The 21,381-nt window shown below is 54.6% G+C and overlaps 1 protein-coding gene across 1 annotated transcript in view; it reads left to right on the top strand.

The window, feature by feature from the left end:
• HSPG2 (heparan sulfate proteoglycan 2) overlaps positions 1-21,381 on the top strand; it is a 127,535-nt gene that overhangs the window by 11,404 nt on the left and 94,750 nt on the right. The window lies entirely within an intron of this gene.

Raw genomic sequence — 21,381 nt, 5'->3', positions numbered from 1 at the left:
CGTCCCTGGTGTGCAGGAAATAGCTGGGAGCACTATTAATAAGCCTCCCTTTCTTTGAGGGCGCATTGTCGCCACCGCTTTGCGGGCATCTCCTGGGATAACCGGCTGCCCAAGAACCCGGTGGTCTGAGGAAGAGCGTTGTGGTGGCTTCCCCTCCTCCCTTGCACAGGGCTCTGGTTCAGCTAAAGCCGTTCTGACATGGGCTGCAAGGCTGGGTCCAGGCCTGGTGTTTCAGCCAGACTTGAACAACCGAGAAAGTTACTACACCGGGAACAGGGCTGTGAGATGACTCCCTCCCCATTCTGCCCAGAAGATCTGTTCCTCCAGGGCTGACATGTAACATTAGCCTGGCCCGGAGGAAGCAACTGGTCTGCCATTACACTCACCTTCACACACACACACACACACACCCGTCACTGCATAGGAAGCTTTTGCTAACGCCTCAGCTCTTGATGTCGTGCGACTGCAGGACGGTCCTCCCACTGGTGGAAAACAAATCTTTAATCTTCCTTCTGCTGGAGGCTGTTGCACAAAGTTGTCGCTGTGCCTGAAAGGCTAGGTGGGGAAAATAAACTCAGACCAGCCTAGTATGTAGAGCAGCGGGCAGGATCCTTTGAGGCTCAAGAGCAACAATCCTGCTTCTGGTGGGACTGGTATGTGGTAGCTGGTGCAACTACTAGGCCAGAAACCCCTCCATCTCTCACCTAAGGGTAGGGTTTGTGCGTCTGTGATTGCCACCCACTTGGGTGGCTTTAAAAGGGGGTTAGACAACTTCCTGGAGGAGAAGGCTATCAGTGGCTACTAGTCCTGATGGCTCTGTGCTCCCTCCAGTCTCCAAGGCAGTATGTCTGTGTACACCAGTTGCTGGGGAACATGGGCGGGAGGGTGCGGTTGCGCTCATGTTCTACTTGTGGGTTTCCCACAGGCAGCTGGTCGGCCACTGTGTGAACTGAATGCTGGACTAGATGGACCCTTGGTCTGATCCAGCAGGGCTCTTCTGATGTTCTTATGGGGCTCAGCCCTCCATCTCTGCCTTGTACTCATTCTTTGGGGCAGGTTACTTGTCCTTTGACATGCCTCCCATGTAGTGATGGCCACCAACTTGGATGGCTTTAAAAGACAAGTTCCTGGAGGTGAAGGCTATCAATGGCTGCTAGTCCTGATGGCTCTGTGCTCCCTCCAGGACCAGAGGCAGTGAGCCTCTGTGCACCACTTGCTGGGGAACATCGGCGGGGTGGTGGCGGTGCTGTTGCACTTGTGTCCAGCTTGTGGTTTCCTGTCCGACAGCTGGTTGGCCACTGTGTGGACAGAATGCCGGATGAGATGGGCCCTCGGCCTGATCCCGCAGGGCTCTTCTGGCGCTCTTACATCTATCCAGCTGCTAGCCCAAAGCAGAGCAGGGAAGGCAAGCGTGGCGGTGCAGTCGGTAATGGCAGGTGAAAGGAGCCCTCTTGCTCAGCCTTCTGAGTCTGCCCACCCTTGCCGTGTTTTGATGATACTGCGTGTAGGAAGCTGGTCGTGGCGTGTTCCAGTGGGGTTGTGCAGTGGTACAGCCAGGTAATTTTAGACCCTGGACTTAATGGGCTTATGGGGGTGGGGGAGAGCTTTAGACAGCCGTGGGTATTACTTCATCTGTAAAGCACCCTGCTACATTCCCCCCCCCATGATTTGCAACTGCTTCTATGATGTGTTATATGTCATCCTGATATGTTAGGATGTTTGCCAACCCTGATAAAACAAAAAAAATACCCTGAGCACGTGCGTTTTTGTGTTTCGAACTCACTTAAGTCATCGCACCACCATGATTACAGGAATACAGCGGAGGTTGTTTCTGTTCCCTTGCTGCCTTCCATCCCCTGCCATTCTCTGGGTGGTCACTTGATGGGGGCGCTGTGGGACCCTGGACTTTACCCCCAAAGTCCAGCCCTAGCTGCACTGCTGGGTTGGCGTTGGATGTCTTGAGTTCAGATTCCACCCATCTGTGGATTCATTGCATGGCCTCAGTTTCTCTACCTGTAATAAAATGAACCTAGCGATAATCGGCTACCCAAGCGAGGAGCTGTGAGCTCTCTGAAGCACTTCGGCCACAGACGGCGTTCTGTGATTGCATTGTAAGTGCCCTTTATTCTCGGTTTTCACAGGCCCTGTAAGGCATTTCCTCATACACCCTTATTTCAGAATCCTTCTACTCCTCCGCTTTCCCTGAAAGAAATGCCAGAGAAACAGAGACCAGAATGTTTAAAGAGTCTGCACCATATTCGCGTGGGGACTCTGCACTTTGCAAAACCAGATGCTCCCTTCTTTCCCCTAATTTCACAATATTTTAGGAACTGTGAAACCATTAACGGTGGCAAATGGAGGCGACGTACTTTCTGTAGTTCGTAGTGAGTTTCCAGATGGAGTTTCTGCCCTTTGAGACAAACACAGGCACATCGAGGAAGACCAGCAGTTCTTGCTTCTTACATTACAAAAAAAAATCACCCTGTTTCCAGTCCTAGTGCAGCAGAATGAGGGAGGTTCATCTGGGCTGAGTTAGCTGCCATCTTATGCAACAGGAGAGCAGCCCGGGAGGGAGCAGAAAAGCGCTGAGGCCTTTGGAAGAAGCCAAGTGGTGGCCAGTGAACAGTCATCCTTGGCGCTCTCAGCTGTGGCTGGGTGCTCTCTCGGATGAAGAGAAGGGTGTTTCTGCGGGAGGGCGCATTTTCCTTTGCCAGGGCTTTGATCACAGGGCTAACCTTCCTTCCAGCCGGCACTGACGATGCCACCGCTAGGCCTTGCTGCCAGCACCTGCTGCCTCTCACCCCCCACCAGCGTGTTGTTGCTGTTGCTGGCATTGCCGAATCCGCGCCCTGCCAAGCCGTGTGCTCACTGTCCTGATTTCAGAGTGCCCGTCAGCTGTTCCTCCCCTACTTCCTCCCTCCTTCAGAACAGACAATAACAACACCCTTCTGGAAATCCATGCTGTGGGCACATCTGGAACCTCACGTACAGGTCTGGTTGCCCGGGCTCAAAACGGATCTCAAAGAAATGGCAAAGAGGGAACCAAAACAATCGGTGTGTCAGACCACCTCCTGGATGAGGAAAGGTGGAAAGGGTGGCTGGGCGGGGGATGACTTGCAGCATGGAGGAATGGCACGATGGAGATTTATAAAAATATGTCTGGTGTAGAGGAAGTGCTCCCTGGTGTGCTTCTTGGAGCGCATTACATTGTGCCGATGTTGTGGAGAGGGGCTGTAGCTCAGTGGTAGAGCCGTGCTCTGCCTGCAGAAGGGCCCGGGTTCGATCCCTGGCATCTCCAGGTTGGGTTGGCAAAACTCCTGCCTGAAAACCTGGACAGCTGCTGCTGCCAGTCAGCGTCGACAGTACTGACCTTAATGGGCCAATGATATGAGATGGTATAAAGCAGCTCCTGACGTTCCTATGTTGACTGCACTGGCTTCCGACTTGTTTCAGAGCCCAATTCAAGGTGCTGCTGCTTATCTGTAAAGCCATAAGGGCGCAATTCTGTGCATGTCTGGACAGAGAAGAGTCCTCCCAGCAGGGCCTGGGCAGCTTACTCCCCATGCGCAAAAGATCCTCTCTTCTGCCCTTTGAGACTGGTGGAACGCTATCAAGAACGAGAAATGATTCATCTAGAAAAAGCAGGTGCATTTATTTCTTGAATGAAGGAGGCATGCTTAGTTTCGAAAGTTGTAAGTTACAGCTTTACATTGGTTTTATCCCTTTTCTGTATTACTCGCAACTGCAGCAAAATATTAATAATAAAATAAGTTGATAAGAAGAAAAACACCCCAGTTCCTTGCGGGACAGCCCAGCACCTCTGCCTTTGGTCATGCCATGGCTGCTGCCTAGAAGTGTGTAGCCCTGTGGTTGGCACACCCAGGCTTGTGGGGTGAGCCCACAAAGAGCTCCCAATCCATGCTGGTGAAACAGCCTCCTCTCCTTGTGGACAGGATGTTCTTTGGCCAATGGCACAAGATTCCAGGGAGGACATGACTGGCGGCCGGCTGCAGAAATGTGCCACTTCCGGTAACCGGAGTCGGCCAGCAGCAGGAGCCCTTGCCTGAAAGGGCCGCTCTCCCCCCCCCCGCCCTCAACCCTCCACCATGGCTGACAGGTGCTGGGGAGGGGCAGGGAGGGACACAGCATGCAATTGTGGCTGTTTTGCAAAGCTGCAAGTGCGGAGACAGATAGAATCCACAGTGGCTCCTATGGAAGTGGCATCCGTAGGGGGAGATGGCGGTGGCAGGGAGTGGGTGCTTGGCACCAGGGAAGCTGAGGCCCCAATAGCAGCGACCACCGCAATAATTGCCGTGGTGATGTCTTGATGCCCAGTTCCAAGGGGGCGGCATCAGCAACACAAGGCTGCAGCGTGAGAGAGAGCCTCCTAGGTGTTGGGCAGCTCTGTAAGCGTCAGGACTAGCCTCTGCTGGCACAGCTTTCACTAGACCTGGCGCCCGCTAGATGTGTTGGGCTGCAGCTCCCATCATCCCCAGCCAGAATGGCTGGGATGATGGGAGTTGCAGCCCAACACATCTGGCAGCACCAGGTTTGGTGAAGGCTGTGCTAGAGGATGGTTCTTGCCCTGTTTCCGAGGGCCTGGTTAAGAAGCAGGATTTGACCTTGGATCTCAGCATCTTGCTTCCCAGTTGTCGGCATCACATTTCCTCCTTCCTCTCCCTCTGCTTCTTTTTATTGACGCGGGCCACAGAGGGAGCGCTTGCTGGTGTCAGAAAGATGTCAGGCTGGCGGGATGGGGGTTTTGGTGGCTTGGGGAAGCGAGGCCGGGGATTCCGGCTCCTCCTGTGTAAAGCGCATGCTCGCCAGACACAACGGTGTTCACGGGACATGAGGAGAGAACAGGATCCGGGCCTCTTGGGCAGCTGTGGCGGGCAGAGGAGTTTCTGCTGCTCCGTTGACACTTGCCCCAGCTGTCCTGAGCAGGGCCGCAAGAGGCCTTGCAGTGAGTGTGCAAAGGGAGGGGCGCGAGAGGATGGGGCTTCTCGTGGGCCCTTCCCAGCATGGGCCCAGGCTTGTGGGCTCCCAAGTGTCGCCGTCTCGGCTGCCGCCTGCCCCAGGCGTATTTTTGGCCATCAGGGAACAGGGTCTATTTTGGGGAGGCTTCTGGCCGATCTGTTTTCATCTGCAGCCATCTTCCACTCTTCTCTTCTGGCACCTCTCTGGGGTGTGTGTGTTAAATCTATTTGTTGCCTCGATGGATTTTACGCTTATGGTAGGAAAGACTGTAGCTCAGAGGCAGAGCCCCCGCTTTGCGTGCTGAGGGCCCCAGGTTCGAACGCTGGCAGCATCTCCAGGTAGGGCTGGGAAAGGATCCTGCCTGCAGCCCTGGAGAGCCGCTGCTGCCGGTCAGTGTTGGCCCTGATGGACCCAGGGTCTCATTCAGCAGAAGGCAGCTTCCGATGTCCCTACTTAAATCAGCTCTTTATTCAAAACAGTGAGGAACAAACGGCAGGCAGTCTAGGAGTGGACCCAACAGGAGTGGACCCAACGTGAGCCGTCCCTGGCTCTTAAGTTTCCTCCTCCGTGCTGGGACCTGGGGGTGGGGGAAGCAACACCAGAGGGGCTCCCTGAGGAAGTGGAGACATGGTCACATCCTGTGGAAAGTGATAAACAAACCCAGTGGAAGTGGTGGTCGGACCGGTGTCAAACGTAGTGGAGAGGAAGCGGCCGAGAAGATACTGGAACAGGAAAGTGCAGCTGATACCAGCTGGGAAGGGGGGGCGTTAGCCGAGGTCGGGGGAGGCTTCCAAGATGGGGTGAGGGCGCAGAGCAAGGGGCGGCGGCTGATCCGTGCGACTTTGCACATGCGCAGAGTGCCCGTGGCTCTGAAGAGAGCAGGGTAGCGGGGTCAGGATGTAGCCAGTTCCTCGGCGGAAAGTTTTCTTTGTCCGTTGGTTTTTTAGCAACCTCTGGAGCGCCAGTCTCTGCCCTGGAAGTGGAGGGATCGGTTTTGGAGGCCAAGCATAATGTTTGTGCGAAGATGGATGGGAACCCGACTTTCGGGAGGCAGACAATTACAGAGGAGCTCTTCCGAGGAGAGGCCTTTCCCCCACCCCCTCTTCCTTCTCAGCGGCAGCAGCAGCTGCACTTTGGCCCCACATACTGCTGGGCGCCTGTAGATGGGGGAATAGAAGGACGGATTTGAAAATCCACCCCTTCCTGTAATCTGAAATAGCAGTTCTAAAGTGGTGGCGCGGAATGTGCGGAATTGCTCTTCATCTGCTTACTCTTTGGTGGCTGTGCAGTCTAGTTGTGCAGCGTTTTGGATTTTTTCCCTATCCGCTGTTCCTGCTCTGTATGGGGGACAGAAGCTTCGGAGGTTGGTGTTAGGTAGGACAGCATTTTTTAAAGTCCTAAGCCAGCCTTCCACATCCTGGTGCCCTCCAGATGTGTTGGGCCACAGCTCCCATCATTCCCAGTCAGCATGATGGGAGTTGCATTCCAACACATCTGGAAGGCACCAGGATGCAGAATACTCTCCTATGCAGAAAGTTCCTGCCAAGTGCCAACTCTCTCTGGCTTGTACATATTTTGTGAATTGCCTCATAACCCTGAGAACTAGAAGCTTGCATTTTAACAAAAAGGCAAACATTCGAATCCTTGGTGTTCAGGATTGTGTTTGTTGAATCACATTCTCTGAGGAGCATTCACAGACTCTCCTGCGGTGAGGATAGTGAAGTGAAAAAACTGGAAAGTTGTTTTTTAAAAAAGTTATCTGTAGCAAGGATCCCAAGGAGAGGAACTTTTCCTCCTAGTTTTTGAGCTTTGGAGCTGAGGAGGTTGTTTTTGAATAGGAGCCAGGCTAGGCTGAGACAGGTAATGAATCACGGGAGAATCCCCATCATCAGCCACATTCTTGTGACCCAAGCGAGGATGCCCTGAGAGGAGCGGTCGGGGAAGAGGCCCAACCTGTGGAGCCTGTTGCTTCCATGGGATCGCTGATCCTTCCCTGCCCAGGCTCCAGTTTTCCCCCTTCTCCCGCCTCCTTTGGAGCAAGGGGCATTGTCTGACTGTGGGTTTTCATCCTTTCTACTCGATTAAAGCCCGGTGTTTACTCTGGGACCAGAGGGGAAGACTGATGGTGCCGCGAGCCGTCCATTTCCTTGCCTTCCTGTGTGGGGCCTGCGTAAGTGTCGGAGGAGGAAGCACATTGTTGTCACTCGGCAACCTTAAGTGGTTGTCCGTGATGTTTTCTGGAGGGGAGTCAAGTATCAGGGGGCAAGTCTGACTCTTTTCTCTGAGAAGCAGGAAGCCTGCAGATGAATTGACGGACCTGGGAAGCACCGAGCGAAAGCTGGGGCAAAATGTGGAGCAGAACCCCCTCCCCCCGGCTTCCGGCACTCAAGGGCCAGAGAGGTTTCTTCAGGGCGCCCAAAGACACATCAAGAATGTAAGAACAGCCATGCTGGACAGGGCCGGCCCTACCATGAGGCAGATGAGGCAGTTGCCTCAGGCAGCTGATCTGTGGAGTCAGGAAAGGGCAGCAAATGGTTAGTTACTTAATTTACTGTTGCTGTAGTTTTGCTGCCAGGGAGGGGCAGAGGTCCTTGTGGGACTTTCTACCTTACGGGCCTTGAATGCTAAGCATCTTGGCTTGGGTTGGGTGGACGTTCGCTGCTCCACCGGCAGCGAACGTCCTGGGCCGGCCCTGCTCTGAATCGGATCAAAGGCCTATTCGTCCAGCCTCCTGTTCCCCCCGCGGCCAGTCAGATGCCCCAGTGGGAAGCCCGGACGCAGGACGTGAGCGCAGCGATGGCACCCTCCAGCTTGTGTTCACCAGCAAGTGCTGTGCAGAGGCCTACGCAGTCTTGGGGCCGGCCCCACCGCTATGCAGCATGAGGTGTGGAAGATGCCGCTTCAGGTGGCGGATGCTGAGTGGGCAGTCAGTCATCGGAGGCGCTCAACCTACCTTGCACCCTTGAAGCAGCCCTCAGCTCTAGGAAGACGCTGTCCCATTACCGGTGCCAAAGTACGGTTCTGCTGCTAGTCCGGTTGGCTTCCATATGTGGAACTGGGCGGGGAGGGGCACATTGTCCTCTGCCTCAGGCAGCAAAAAGACTTGGACTGGCCCCACATGATCTTAACTGCAGCCAGCTTTATCCCGCATATTTTAAAAAACATTGTTACAGTAAAAAAAGAAGAGAGGTCTTGTCTTCCTTTGGAGAGGCTGCACTCGGGCCTTTGTGGGGCGTTTTTTCTTTCTTTCTGCATGCTCCGTTTTCCCCACTTCCATTTTCATGTGCATAACCCTTTGTGCAAAATCTCTCGCCCCACCCTCAGCGCCGCCATGAAAAAAGGGGAAGCTGATGTCAGAGAAGACTCTCTCTTGCATCACAGTGCAGGGGTTGAATATGTGGATCTGGCCTCCTTTGTTTGCTCTTTATTAAAATATGTCTATCCTGCTTCCCTCAAATGCTCAAAGGGGCTGAGGGTACTTAAGAAGATCCCGCAAATGAAACCAAACCAGAGATACACAGCAATTTAGCCACAAAAGCAAGCAATAAACGGACTCAAACAAATGGTCATCACTTAGTTCCTAAATGCCAGCAGGCAAATGTCTCTGGGTGCCACCACAGAAAAGGCCCTGCATCCAGCTGCCACCTGTCTTAATCTTGGGGAGAGGGTACATGGAATAGGGCCTGTGATGATGAACGTAAGTGAACAGCCCCACCCCCATTCCTTTAGTTTAGTTCCTGTAAGGGGGGTGGACATGGGAGAGAGATGGTCTAGCCAAAGGGGGAACCGTCCCCAAACATTTGCAGGAGAAAGAAGATTCTTGTTCTGTCTAGGAACATCGCGGTGTCTTGTGCTGTTTTATGGGGCCTTTATGAAGCAGGAATCAAAAGCTAAGGAAGGGCCCTGTCTCGGGGTGGGGGGCTGTAGGCTGTACTGGCTGGGAGTGGGGGAGGAAGGAAGTTTGAGTTTTAAGGGACCTCTGAGACTCCTGTACGTGTTTGCGAGAGATTCCTCCTTGCGGTGAATTGCCAGCCCAGCAGCTTCCACAGGACAATTTCAGGAAACAAGTCAAGGCCATGAGGACCTGGGCCTGCTGGGCTTTAAATAGCCATGTGGTTCACTGTGGGAGTAGCTGCTATTGTTCTGCTGGATGGACAGACTTTGGTGTGGGGTGGAAACTCGCTGTTCCAGGTGGGGACAGGACAGAATGCAGATCAGAACACTCACTAGCAGTGCAAAATTTCCTTGTGGCAGGGCAGGGCCTTGCAAAACTGTGTGGCAGGGAAGCCCCAGGCAGCTCAGGTTCTGCACTGGGTGCGAAGGTTTCTCCTAGACCTCCGTATTTTAGAAATCCAACGGCCTGCAAATGAATAAATGAAATCAAACAAGGGAAATATTGATTCACTTTTTTATCCCTCTCCTCAGCCAGAAAGGTTCCCAGAGCAGCATGCAATCAGTAAAACAAGGCAGTCCCTGGCTTACGATCTAAAAAGACATGACACAGAAGGAAAAAGGAATGGGGAGGGAAGAGGAAAAATGCCTTTCAGCAGGAATAGCAGAACCCATTGAATGCAATCCTGTACACACTTACCAGGGAGTAAGTCCTGCTGAACTCAGCGGGGTGTACTTCTGAGTGGGCATGAATACGACTGCATTCCATGTCAATTAATCGCTGAGATGAATCCTTTTTTTTTTTTTAACCTTTCGTTGGACAAAAAAAAAATCCCATTAAAAAAAGAACCTGGGATGGGATGCCTTTCCTAAGACGATGTCTTCTATGACATATGTTTGCATTATCTTTTGTTCTTGCTTGTTTCCCATTTTATTTTTATTTCTATTTGTTTATTAAGATTAAACGTTTTCTTAAAGATGTTTTCCCAATTGAGCTAACATCATAAAAGCAATAATGCAATTTTAGAAAACACAGATTAAAAACAATCCGCAAAACCAAGTTGGTGCTAAAAGTCAGTTAAAACCACAAAAACACCATCAGAGATCAAAACCGTAAGTGCTTGGGAAATTCAAAGCAAAATGTGTTTCCATGGCACTGGAGACATTTTGCTTTGGAACAAGAGTTTGGTTAAATGGTTTGACTCCACTGTTGATCAAATTGAATTGCTTTGATTAATCAACTAGATTCGTACTATTACAGGAATTTCAGTTGATTAATCAGGTGGCAGCACTGATTGAGCATAGATTTAAGTTCTCAGGGAGGCCCAAATGACACCTGGGCGCCTAAAACTGGAAACATTTAAAACTCGGCAAACGCTTCCTTTTAAACCAGCCGCCTCCCCCAACCTGCCACTTTCCAGATGTGTTGGACTACAACTCCCATCGCCACAGGCCATGCTGGCTAGGGATGATGGGAGTTGTAGTCCAACACATCTGGAGGGTGCCAGGTTGGGGAAGGCCAGTTTTAAAGGCCCCCCCACATCTTCTGGCTTCATGGGCCCAGCTCTGGCCAAGTAGTTCTTGCCGTCGGGTTGCAGTGGCGCTCCTGCTGCTGCAACCCGACGGCAACTTCCGACCCGGGACCCAGATTCCCAAAGTGAGCTCCGGGTCAGCTCTCTGCGGTGAATCCCTTCCCCGGATGTGTTGCATGTTAAACACAGGCCAGGAATTGCCCGTGAAGTAAATGTTTCCTGGCTGCAGGGAAGGAGCGAGCGGGATGTTGCCGGCGGAGCGAGAGGGAGAGAGGGGGACAAGTGTGTGTGCGCGCGCTCCTGCCCCTGGTGTCCACCCTGCCTGCTACGTGAGGAGCTGCCCGTCAGAGGAGCCCCATGCCTAGGCCCTCCCAACCGCTGCTTCCGCCATGGCCAGCTGCTGCCTTTGCCCGCTCCCTCCTTTGTAGCCGGTGCCAAAGAAGCCTTCCTGGGTTTCAGCTTGGCATTCTTTCCTCCGCACCGCAGGGCAAGAATTTCCAACATTTACTTAGTGACTTACCTGGCTCCTTGGAGGCCCAGAGCCTCACGCTCTCTCCCTCAGCAGAGTTTTTTCCCCTAGTCTGTCTGTCTGTGTCTTCCGTGGCTTGCATTCTGAACATTATTGTGTCACGTGGTTGAGAGCTGCACAGATCAGGCCAGTCCAGGGGTGGGGAACCTGCAGCCATCTGAACATTGTTGGACTCCAACTTACAGCATCCATGCCCATTGGCCACGCTGGCTGGGGCAGTTGGGAGTTGGAGTCCCACAGGTCCCCCACTGGAGGACTAGACTGGGGCAAGCACAACAGCCCTCTAGAGCAGGGGTGTTGAACCTTTTTCAATCTGAGGGCCATGTTCCATTTCAGAGAAGTTCTTGGGGGCCACATTCCAATAGTGGGCAGGGTCAAAGGCAAAAGGGGCTGGGCCAAATTACAAAACATACTAAACATTCTAGCATACTGTAGATGAAAGTTTTCCTGCCATTAATGAAGCCTTAGGAGGGGCAATTTAACCTTTTAGAATGGGGGGTGGGATGAGGAAGAGCTGGGAAACCCCCCAGTGGTCAGGGGAACGGGTGTGTGGCCATCTAGGGAACCCTGGAGGGCTGAATTGGGACCCCGGGAGGACTGGATTTGTCCCACACACCTGAGGCTTCCCACCCCTGGGCTAGGCAGAGCTGCCTGGGCACTCCGAAACAGCTTTTACATATTGTAAATTGGTCCCCAAAGTTTCAATCCCCGGCATTATTCATCGGCGTCGCTGTTCCTCCCTGATTTGTGATCGGTGTTTGCCTGATTTGAGTGTGTTCTATTGGTTTTGTACCTCGCTTTGGGATTATTTTATAATGAGAAGCAGCATGTAATATATTTTATGAATAAATAGTAATAAATAAATCTCTAGATAAGGATCCTCGGGGAGAAGGATTGGAAAAGACCCCTGGGAGAGCTGCTGGCCGAAAATGTCAACCTAATGAGCCCGTGGCAGAGCCTTCCCCAACCCAGGGCCCTTCCGATGTTTTGGACTACAAAAACCAGCATCCCTGACCATTGGCCATGCTGGCTGGGGCTGATGGGAGTTGTAGTCCAAAACCGGAGGGCCCGGGGTTGGGGAAGGCTGCCTGCAGTCTGATTCAGCTTCATTTGCGTAGGTACGGCGGGGAGCCTTTGAGCAAGTCCTGGGTTATTTTAATTTCACAAATGCATCTAGTGCTTCCCAGTCAAACCGGCAAACATAATAACTTCAATGCTAAAATCTAACCAATGAAATACAACAATAAACTAATCATTTCTGCTAATGCAATTGTCAGGGTGCCGCCATTGACCTAGACCCCCTGAGCAACTCCTTAAGGATATCTTGTCTCCTTAACAGTCCCACCTTCCTTCTTTTACCTTCTGCTTTCCCTTAGTGTGGGGTTTAGGCTGTAGGCGATAACGTGGGGTGATTGACACTCTAATGCAAGGTTTAACCACGACAGTTCACTGGTGAATTAAAGCAAGCAAATCCCAATGGAGGGGGCAATCCCATGTGGAGTGGTGGCCGCCTCCAAACTTGGAGGTGACCACCTATCTAGTGCACAGCAGGAGGAGCGGAGGGGATCATCTCTGCGCTGCAGCTGCCTTACATTTGCAGCTAGATGGCTGATTTCGGCTGTCTAGCCATGGGACGTTGGAGCGCAGGGTGGGAGGCTGGGCGATCCATAGGAAGCATCGTACTGGCACTTACGCACTCCCCGCCCCTGGGAATGCCCCCTTTTGCCCCACTCCACACGCTCTTATGAGCGCAGAGCCCGGGGACGGTCCGCGCTGCCTACGAGGCAGCGGGGGCGGGGAGGCAGTTCTCCGGGAACCGACCAATCCAATGGCTGTCTAGCTGCTGACTGGCGGCCATTGGATTGTGCCCTAAAGGTATTTACGAATAGAGCTGAGTGATACAAAAGGCATTAAGAGACAATGAAAGTTGCAAAATGCAAGTTCTTTTACCCTAGCTGTACTTAGACTTCTCCAGGCTGCTTCTTCCTGTTCCCCCTTCAGGCTCTGGTCTCCCCGGCTCTGCTCTACTGGCTCTCTCTTTTTATACCCTCCTGCCCCAAAACTGAAAGTGCTGCTTCAAACCTGAAGCGATGAAGCTTAACTGGGGAAATGAAACTGAAATCAGGGAAATAAAACCGCTCCCCTCAGGACTACCTCTTCCCACCAACCCCCCCCCCCCGGCTTTTAAGCGTGACCTTTTTTCCTTTTGCCTCTGTAGGCCTCAAACCCTCACAGTAATATATAATAACAACAACAATAATAAGCCAATAATAATAATGATAATTAAAAAACAACAGTAGACACCTCAGTATTCTTTACAGTCACACTGTAAGGCAGGTCAGGATTATCCCCAATAATGGATAATTGTTGGGAGAACATGGCTCAAGTGGGATTTGTGTCTCTCGTGCAGCCTTGACAGTGGCTTCATTCTCTTAGCCATTGCACCAGCCTGCCCTGATCTGTGATGTCTTGGACTGTCACTCCCATCATCCCCTGCATATGTGTTGGACTGCAGCTCCCACCATTCCCAGCTCTTGCCTCCTCTCCATCAGCTGGAGCAGGGTGGCTGTGTGTGCACGTGGGAGAAGCCCACCATGGGCTAAGGGTATGAAGACCCAGTGCCCCTTCCCCAGGTCCGTGGGGAAGCGTGCTGGCCAGGAATGCGGCTGCCACCTCTGTGCTGCGAAGGGCTGTTTCTTCCTGTTGCCATTTGGCTGCACGACCTCATGCTTTGTCTCAAATAGCCCCCTCGTTTTCCCCTTTATCCCATTCTGGGGCGACAGGTGCAAGCGGGCTGGGCTGGCGGGAGAGGAAGGGGGGGCGCGGATCCTCTTTCCTTGCTTCCCACGGCCAGCTGGGGAATCCAGTTTTTCAGAAGGAGGCCCCTGTAGGGTGTGGAGGAACACAGACGTCCCCGCAGCCTGGGACGTTGCTTCTTCCCCCGATGCAAGAGCCAGCAGCCACCCCGGGCTGCACAGGCCCCTCTGTCGGGCTGGGGTCTGTGCGTGCTGCGGCCCCCTCCTGCCTCGGCCCCCTCTGCTTGCGGGGCTTGCTGCGTCACCCTCCTCTGGCCCCCCACCCGTTCGCTATCTCCGCATCCAGCATGTCGCTTTTGCTAGAGTTCCTGGGTGCTGATGATGGCAGAGATAACCTTGCAGACCACCGTTGGCTAAGAGGAATGTTGAGGAAGAGTAAGGGGCTAGAAACATGGCCTCTTGGGGCCACGCCGCCAAATTTGCGGGAGAAATTTGGCGGCGGCGGCAGTAGCAGCAGCAAAAAAAAAGCAGCACTTCTGCTTTAAAACTAGGTTTTAACTAGGGCCGTGTGCTTTAAGGCAAAATCATACTTCCAGGAGCGTCCAGGGAGTCCTGTTTTGCTTTGAAGTGGCATTCCTCCCCCACTGTAAATTTGGCAGGGTGGCAGCAATTCCAGGGGAAGCGCGGCCCCTGCTGGTTCCAGGGCAGGAAGTTGCCCCGAAAGCAGCGGAATTTGCCCACCGCCACTGTACGTCATCAGCGCCCTGGCTCTGGTGAGAGGGTGTCACAGCATCCAGGCGGGGCGGGGCGGGGCAGGGGAGGTGGTGTCCTCTCTGTGCTGCCCAGGAGAGCAACAGCGGTTCTCACAAGCAGCGTCCATGCTGGTGTGTGAGGCCTGGCGGCCGCCGCAGTTCTCACCTCAAAATGGCCGTTTAAGGGCGGAGGAGGCCCTGTCTCCGGCGGAGCCCGGGAGGCATCCCGCAGCCCAGCCAAAGAGGCTGTGCTGACAGGGAGTGAGTCAGATGGCCGTGGAGCTTCCCCCATGTGGCCCTGAAGGGCAACGTGCTTGGCACGCCCCCGGCTTAATGCTGAGCCCCCTGGGGATTAGCCAGCCCACCCTGAAGCCCCTGGCGGCTTGCAGCAGACTGAAAGTATCTGAGCATAGGGAGCTGCCTTAGATGACTTGGACCCCGGGTCCGTCTGGCCCAGCGCTGTCGACACTGGCCGGCAGCAGTGGCTCTCCAGGGTTTCAGGCCGGGTTCTTTCCCAGCCCGACCTGGAGATGCTGTGGGCTCGAGCCTGGGGCCTTCGGCATGCCGAGCAGGGGCTCTGCCTCTGAGCCGAGCTGGGAAGAACGCCCCTCTCGGGGAGCGTCCACGCTTGACAGCGCCTCGGGTGAGGTCCTGGCGTCCTGGCGGCCTCTGCAGCAGCCCAGGGGCTCGCCAGCAGCACGGAGCCTCCTCTCGGCTAGCGGTGGCGCGGGCCCTTTTCCCAGCTCCGCCACTGGCCCCACCCGCCGTCCCTGCCCCGGAGCCCTCCCCAGCCTGGCGCCCTCCAGAGGAGTTGGGCTGCAGTTCCCATCATTCCCAGCCTGCCTGGCCAAGGCCTGCTGTTGGGACCCGGGAGGCTTTGCCCGGCTTCCGCCCAATGCGGGTCTCTCCCCTGCTGCTCCCTCCTCCTCCATGGGGCGCGTCTGCCCCTCTGCCGGCACAGCCTTGCCTGCCTCACACTGCGGTGGGCAGCACCTCTTGTGCCAGGAGCCCCCAGCTGGCACCGGCTGCGGACTGCCAGCACAGGCAAGCGGTGCTCTCCGGCGCGCCCTGGAGGCTGGCACGGTGCCCCGCTGGCATTCGCAGTCGGCCTGGCTCGCCGGCTCTGGTTTCCTCTCTCCCTTTTCATGCTCTGTCGGGCGGTCCGGCACAATTAAACCCCCTTTTGTCTCCCCGGCCCTCCCCTTTGTCCCAGGACCAACCAGGCTTCAATAATGCAGCCAGCCATGTTTGCACAGGAAAATGCTGCCGTGATGAATTCCTGCTGCGGTCTGTTGCCCCAGGTGGCTCCGCTGTCAAAGTGGGGGGGGCAGGCCAGTTCCCCCCACCTTAGCAGGGAGGGCACCTCCGGGGCAGAGGGCTGGCAGTGGAGGCAGACGGAGAAGGTGGTGGAAAACCCTCCCCCAGCTCCGGAGGGTCCCGGAAAGAGGAGGGAGGTGTGGCGAGCTCTCTGCCGTGGGAGCGCGGGACCCCAGTAGCCTTCCTGGGGTCACAGAGAGCTAGCGTGGTGTAGTGGTGAGAGTGATGGACTGGGAGCCGGGAGAGCCGGGTTCTAGTCCCTGCTCGGCCATGGAAGCTCACTGGGTGACTTTGGGCCAGTCACAGACTCTCAGCCCAACCCACCTCACAGGGTTGTTGTTGTGAGGATAAAATGGAGAGGAGGGGGATCATGTAAGCCGCCTTGGGTTCTTTGCAAGAGGAAGAAAGGCAGGGTATAAATGCAATCAATCAATCAATCACACAGACCCCTCCCTCAGGGGCAGCCCCCCCCGGCCATCTCTCCGCCCCCCCGGGGGACCTTCCTTTGCAGGGCTTTGAGCCTCCCTAGAGGGCTTTGGCTCAGAGGCACTCCCTGCTCATTGCAGGCGTTTGATTACTGCAACGACAGCTTTTGGCCTATGCTCAGAGGCACCTTTTCCGCCTTTCTTTATCCATGTGTCCTAGGAGGGGGCCTGGCTTAAAGGAAGCTCTGGATCCCAGGGACATCCCGCGGCTGCCAATGCCCCCCCTTAGGCTTGCTGGGGCCTTTGCACCCGCGCCATTCTGTTCGGGACAGAGATGAAGGTCGCAGAGTCAGAGACAGCCAGGGAATTCTTGGAGCAGCGCCCATCGCCCCCTGCAGCCCAAGTCGGGGCAGAGACCGGTGTTGTGCTGTAAGCATTCTGGGAAGCTGAAAGACCTGCCCCGTGGCTTTCCCCCTGCCAAGCCATGGATCTGTCGGCTGCTGGGGGAAGCTGCTCATCCACAGCCCAAGGGGGCAGGTGGCAGGGGGGAGGAGAGGGGGGTGGTTCTCCCAGCCCTTTCCACACCCTGCCTCTCCGTCCTGCTTGTGGCTGTGCCCTGGCATGGGAGCCCCGCTGCGGCCTGTGACTTGGCCCAGTGTGGCGCTGTTTGCTCAGCTTTAATCCCAGCAGGATGAGCCCTTTGGTCTCAATCCCGTGTCCAAACAGGCATCCCACAGCTCCAGGAAAGAGGAGTCGGAGGAGTCCAAGCAAGGCCCAGCCTGGGAACATCCTTGCTTGGAGCTGGAGAGGTTGAAGACGCTGCCCAGCCCACCTTCCCCCAGCCAGGCAGGGCCTGTGTCACGTTTCCTCCTCCCTGTTCTTAGCTTGGGGCACGGTCCGCCTCTCTCTGAGGCCGGATGGAGGCGGAGGGGGAGCCTTTTGGAGTCCAGCGCAGCAAGCGGAGCCTGACGAAGGGGCCCCTTCCTCCCTCCAGCTGCTTCGGCCTTCTGGCTTGGAGGACTTTCCCTCTAGCCCCTCGGCACGGAGCGCTGACCCCAGACAGACGCCTCAGCGGGGCTGTGCCAGCACGGAGGACTCAAGGGGGCGGGCAGGGGGCTTGGAATGGCCCTTCCAGTGCTTCCCAGCTCCAGGGAGCACTTAAGTGACAGGACTTGCTGCCACGTGAAGCTTTAAAAGGGGGAATTCGACGCGCGGATGGAAGGAAGGGAGGGATGCGTCGGCGTTCCCTGTCTCTTTCTCTAGCTCCCACCCCACCCCAAACGCACACACACCAGCACCGGAACATAGTGGATGAGAGGTGGCTGACGATAATTAAAAAATGAAATTGGAAATAAAAACCTGATTAAAACGATCATAAAACAAATAAATTAAAAGCACAGCAATAAAAGAATAAAAGTGCCATCCAGCCCCAACAGACCTGCTCACATGCCAAAGTCCCACTTGCCTAAAGGTCTTTGCCTGCTGGCAGAAGAAAAACAGAGAGGGGGCCAACCAAGCCTCCCTTGGCAGGGAGTTCCAGAGATTGGGGGCAGCCACCGAGAAGGCCCTCTCTCGCATCCCCACCAAATGTGCCTCTAATGGTGGCGGGAACGAGAGAAGCCCCCCCCCCCCCCGATCTTAAAACAAATAGAGCCTTCGGCTTCCGAGTTACTCTGCCTTTGAATACCAATTTCTAGGGAGCAACTAGTGATGTTGGCTTCACGCCCTGGTTGTGGGCTTTGTGGAGGCATCCAGTGGGGCACCTGTGCCAAGCAGGATGCAGGACTCCCCGCCTTGGGTTGATTGCATGCCCTCTGGTGCTGGGCTCTTTTAGAGCTGGGAGGGCTGCCTTCCCTGCGCCTCCTTCCCTGTCCTGGGGAGCTCAGCGGTACGAAGCCCCGGCTCTCCGTGAGGGCTGGGGGACCAGCGGTGGCGGTCAGCTGTGAGCTGCACGTCCTGGCCCCAGAGGACGGTGCTGAGGACAGCCAGGCAGCCTTGCTTCCTTCCTGGCCTGAAGGCTTGCAAGAGCCATCCTGCCGCAGGGCTGCTCGGAATCTGCCGTGGGAGGCTAGCTGGGGATGAGCTCACCCTCTCTCCCTCCTCGGTGCTGGGATGCGGAGATGACTCCGTGTCTCAGTAATGCCTGTGAGGTGCTTGCCAAGAGGTTGCTGCAGCTGCAAGGCGGCGGGGGGGCTGGCCAGCCAGAGGTGGGGGCTCTCCTGTGTGCGGTGGCCTGCGGCCAGTTGGCCAGACGCCCTCCAGCAGAGGTGGCTGTGGGAACGGTCCTGGGTGGACGTGCGCTCGGCCTGAACTCGCTCACCTCCCCGAGCTGCTCTGCAGATGCGCGGCGCATCCTTGCATGACCCCAAGTGCATGCGCACACGCAAAATCCTGGCCGCTGCAGGGTCACCAGGCTGGCCAGGGGCTTTGCCCATTGGCTTTTCTAGCTGCCCATTGGTCCTGAGTGCAAGCAGGGTCCCCACTGAGATGTGGAGCGAGGGGCTAACGTGGGCAGTCTGTAGGGACAGCCCCAAGCAAGAGAGTTGCTCCTTTGGAGTGTCAAATGTGCAAATGGCGCATATTAGCATGGAATCATTTTGCACCCTTGATCCTGCCTGCAGGAACCAGCTCGGAGTGCTACAGAGCTATGCCAGACCCCTTGACCTCACTCTGGCTTCGCTCAGCCCTTCTGTGGCTCCTGAGGTTTGAGCAGGAAATGCTCAGATTACTGTCAAGGTAATCACAGTCATCAGGTCCAGAAATCTCCCTTTTTAAAACAACTGAGAGGGAATCCCTATTTGTGTGGTTTTGTCCAGTGTCTTTCTGTCCAGCTCAGCAAAAGGTGATGTGGAGAGAAAAACAACAAGTTCCTGTTCCATGAATGGAGATTTGTAACCCCTTCCGGGCTTATTTTGCTTTCTGAAAATTTTATCCATGTTTGTCAAATGCTCCCTTCCCTAGAATAATTGATTTCTCTGCCCATCACAGTGACTCACATAATGAAAGAAGGGGTAACAACACTAGTCTGTTGCAGCAGAAAGAACCAAGAGCCATGCAGCAACGTAAAGACAAACAGACTTATTATGGCAGAAGTTGTTGTGTGTGCTAGAGCCTACTGCATCAGATGAGTGAAGAGATAGCCTCAGTTGCTGAGATCTATCTATATATCTATAGAAAGAAAAACAAATTGTAAACAATGAACCAGAAGGTCAGGAAATGGAAAGAGGTTCTGCCTGTGATGTTTCCATAAAAAGCTTAAATGTATACAAAGCAGTAACCATGTACAACAACACTCATGGGCAATAACATAATCTTCCTTGTTTTGTTATGCCACGCTAAGCACCTGTAGTGGGGGAGAAAACCCTAGTCTTGGTTGAGCCCTAAGCAAGTAGAGTCAAACTGTCTGATAAATTCTAATTCTGCAATTTCACATTGGAGTTCTTTTGCTGAAGAATGGTGGTTTTATGGTGTGCAACAGTGTGTCATGAGAGGCTGAGGTGTTCTCCTGCTGGTTTCAGCATGTTGCCATTTCTGATGTTAGATTTGTGTCTTCTTAAGCTTTTGCATAGGGTGATAGTCAATGATCTCTTTGTCCTACATAGGCAGTAGAAGGTCACTGTTGGCAAGTGATGGCACGTTTCGCGAGCCCTGGCGGTGTGGCTGAATGAAGCCTTTTTAGTCAGTATGGGGGTTCTTTTTAAACTAGTATCTTTTGCTGTCACAGTGTCATTGTCCAAAACTCCTACTAGGAGAGGGGAAATTTTATGTAGAGTTTCTTGTTAAGGTCCCCTAGCTGGTCACAAGTTCTTGTTACACGCATGGGTATCTGTAGTAAACGAGTTAGCATCTTAGGTCCTTGGGAATGTAAATGGTTAAATGTGTGCTGTGTGTGAGGGGGAGAGTGTGGGCCCTCTAGACAGAGAGCGCCTAGTATTACCAACCCAGAGACACTGTGCCGCTCTTCCGAGTTTCCCTCCTTAATGGATATTTTCCAGGAAGGGGGGGAAAGACAGAAGAAGCGGTGGGAAAACACAGGAGGGTCCTGAGCGGAAGGTGACAACGCTTGGACCCCCATGTAAAATTCCACGAACAAAGCAGGGCGACAGCAGGAGAAGAGCCTCACCTGAAAGCACCCAGACTACTTGGGATAGCCGAGGAAGGGCCTCTTGTGTCTTTGCCTTTGTGGCCGTTAGACCTTCGGCTGTTGGGCGGTGTGGAAATGTAATAGATCAGCGTGTGCCCGCATGAGGAGGAGGAGCCTGGTCCTCTGCAGGGGGTCTGGCGTGCCGTAGCCCTGCTGCATCGCCATTGGCTTGTGGCTCGAGTGACCTTCACCTTGCTCCCTGCGCGTTGCAGGAGACATGGCAGCCCCGCTGCTGGTGCAGCAGCTTCTGACATCCCTGCCTTGGGGTAGACCCCTGTTCCTCCCCCCCCCACGCCAGCACACACCCTAAGAGCAGCCGTGTTGTGGGTGGGACGTAGCTCAGCGGCGGAGCCCCTGCGTTGCAGGCGGAAGGCCCCCGGTTCCATCCCTGGCAGCGTCTCCAGGTAGGGCTGGAAAAACTTCTGCCTGGAACCCTGGGGAGCCGCGGCTGCCAGTCAGTGTCGACAGTACTGGGCTAGATGGGCCCAGGGCCGGACTCGGTTTAAGGCTATGTTCCTACATTATTCAGAACCATGAGAACTGGAATCTTCAGGGTGACAGAAGATGTGCTTTGTATGCAAACGTTTCCACATTCGATCACCAGTGTCTCCAGGTCTGACTCTGTATAAGGCAGCGTCCTCTGCGCCTACCACCTTCCTTTGTTCTTCCTTTTCCAGCAACTTGATTTTAAGCCCCTTATTGAAACCTTCCCCAGCCAGGATTACTCTCCCCAGGCCTGCAGCAGCCGCCAAGAGCCCGTCAGCTTGACCACTGGGCTTGGCGTGCTCTCTGCGTCGTGTGCTGGCAGTCCGCCGTCTCCCGGCTTCTTTGCACCGTCTGTGTGGCTGTTGCTGAACTTCCCTCTGGGCTGTGACTTTCCGAACCCAGGAGGCCTTTTCCTCGTGTGTTGTGGGTGGCTTCCAACTCTCACTCTTCTCCCTGTGGCCTGAGCTGGCGCTGGGGTGTCATGTCCGGTGACTTTAAGCACCGCTCATTCCTTCTCTGGGGGAGGAGTGCTCCAGGGGTCTTTTCACATCAGTGCAGGAGAAGCTGGTGGG

This window comes from Heloderma suspectum, chromosome 15, assembly GCF_057233095.1.
Source record: "Heloderma suspectum isolate Gila_16-S chromosome 15, 16-S_ref, whole genome shotgun sequence".
NCBI lineage: Eukaryota > Metazoa > Chordata > Lepidosauria > Squamata > Helodermatidae > Heloderma > Heloderma suspectum.
The sequence above is the reverse complement of the archived record's forward strand: the minus strand, read 5'-3'. Positions and strand labels throughout refer to the sequence as shown.